Here is a 2,500-nt window from a genome sequence, read left to right on the forward strand (position 1 = left end):
GAATGCATGTGCACTCAAAAAATGTGATATTTTTCACGGAGAGACCCCGTGAAACGCTAGAAGTGGGCGGGGATGTCTCTCTTGTGGCTCACGGGGCTGTTAGGGTGGCACAGAAATCCCTCGGAATGGGAAAACGGGTCATTTTCGTGTCGCCACATTGCATACGAACCGCATGAAACTTCCAGAGGCATTTGCAGCAGGAATGCATGTGCACTCAAAAAAGTGAATATTTCTCACGGATAGACCCCGTGATACGCTAGAAATTGGCGGGGATGTCTCTCTTGTGGCTCACGGGGCTGTTAGGGTGGCACAGAAATCCTCGGAATGGGAAAACGGGTCATTTTCGTGTCGCCACATTGCATGCGAACCGCATGCAACTTCCAGAGGCATTTGCAGCAGAACTGCATGTGCAGTCAAAAAAAAATTGATATTTTTCACGGATAGACCCCGTGAAACGCTAGAAATTGGCGGGGATGTGTCTCTTGTGGCTCACGGGGCTGTTCGGGTCGCACAGAAATCCCTGGGAATGGGAAAACGGGTCATTTTCGTGTTGCCACATTGCGTTACGAACCGCATGAAACTTCCAGAAGGCATTTGCAGCAGGAATGCATGTGCACTCAAAAACTTCTATATGTTTCACGGATAGACCCCGTGAAACGCTAGAAATTGGCGGGGATTGTCTCTTGTGGCTCACGGGGCTGTTAGGGTGGCACAGAACTCCCTCGGAATGGGAAAAGGGGTCATTTCGTGTTGCCACATTGCATAGGAACGCCATGAAACTTCCAGAGGCATTTGCAGCAGAAAGGCACGTGCACTCAAAAATTTTAATATTTTTCACGCATAGACCCCGTCAAACGCTAGAAGTTGGCGGGGATGTCTCTCTTGTGGCTCACGGGGCTGTTAGGGTCGCACAGAAATGCCTCGGAATGGGAAAACGGGTCATTTTTGTGTGGCCACATTGCCATAGGAACGGCATGAATCTTCCAGAGGCATTTGCAGCAGGAATGCATGTGCACCTCAAAAACGTCTATATTTTTCACGGATAGACCCCGTTGAAACGCTATAAATTGGCGGGGATGTCTCTCTTGTGGCTCACGGGCGCTGTTAGTTAGGGTCGCACAGAAATCCTCGGAATGGGAAAAGGGGTCATTTTCGTGTTGCCACATTGCGTACGAACGGCATGAAACTTCCAGAGGCATCTGCAGCAGAAATGCATGTGCACTCAAAAACGTCTATATTTTTCACGGATAGACCCCGTGAAACGCTAGAAATTGGCGGGGATGTGTCTCTTGTGGCTCACGGGGCTGTTAGGGTCGCACAGAAATCCCTCGGAATGGGAAAACGGGTCATTTTCGTGTTGCCACAATTGGCATACGAACGGCATGAAACTTCCAGAGGCATTTGCAGCAGAAATGCATGTGCACTCAAAAACGTGAATATTTTTTCACGGATAGACCCCGTCAAACGCTCGAATTTGGCGGGGATGTTTCTCTTGTGGGTCACGGGGCTGTTCGGCTCGCACAGAACTCCCTTGGTCCACCTGATTCGTGCATACAGGCAGCAACTAAAACTCTGTAAACCTGCTGTGAGGACATCTAAACAGTGGACCAGTGAGGCTGTGGAAGATTTGCGGGCGTGCTTAGACTGTACTGACTGGGATATGTTCACGACTGCTACCAATAGTCTGGATGAACTCACAGAGGCTGTGTACATCAGCTTCTGTGAGGACTGCTGTATCCCAACACGTACCAGGGTGAACTTTAACAACAACAAGCCCTGGTTCTCAGCAAAGCTCAAAAGGTTGAGGTTGGAGAAGGAGGAAGCGTTTAGGAGTGGGGATAGAGACAGATTCAAGGAGTCGAAGAACAGGTTTAGCAAAGCGGTGAGAGAGGCTAAACGACTGTACTCAGAGACACTAAAACACCAGTTCTCTACTAACGACGCTGCTTCTGTCTGCCAAAGGGCTCAGGCACATCACCAACTACAAACCCAGAGCGCCCCACACCACTAACGACTCCCGCCTAGCCAACGACCTGAACGAGTTCTACCGTAGATTTGAAAGACAATTGGACTGTCCTGAACCACCCCTTCCCACCCAAGAGGCCCCATCCCCCACCCATACTACAGAAACGACTCTCTCCTTTCAGGAGGGAGAAGTTAATGGGCTTTTCAAGAGGCAGAATCCACGCAAAGCAGCCGGGCCGGACTCTGTCTCTCCAGCACCCTCAGGCACTGCGCTGGCCAGCTGTCTCCGGTGTTCACCAACATCTTTAACACCTCCCTGGAGACATGCCATGTACCAGCCTGTCTCAAGTCCTCCACCATCATCGCTGTGCCCAAAAAGCTAAGGCCAACAGGACTAAATGATTACAGACCGGTCGCCCTTACATCTGTGGTAATGAAGTCTTTTGAGCGCCTGCTCCTGGCACACCTCAAAGCCATCACAGACCCTCTCCTGGACCCCCTTCAGTTTGCCTACAGAGCCAACAGGTCTGTGGAC

The sequence above is a fragment of the Petromyzon marinus genome, unplaced genomic scaffold, assembly GCF_048934315.1.
Source record: "Petromyzon marinus isolate PM22_M1 ecotype Great Lakes invasive population unplaced genomic scaffold, UKy_Petmar_22M1.pri1.0 PM_G_Scaffold_137, whole genome shotgun sequence".
Lineage (NCBI taxonomy): Eukaryota > Metazoa > Chordata > Hyperoartia > Petromyzontiformes > Petromyzontidae > Petromyzon > Petromyzon marinus.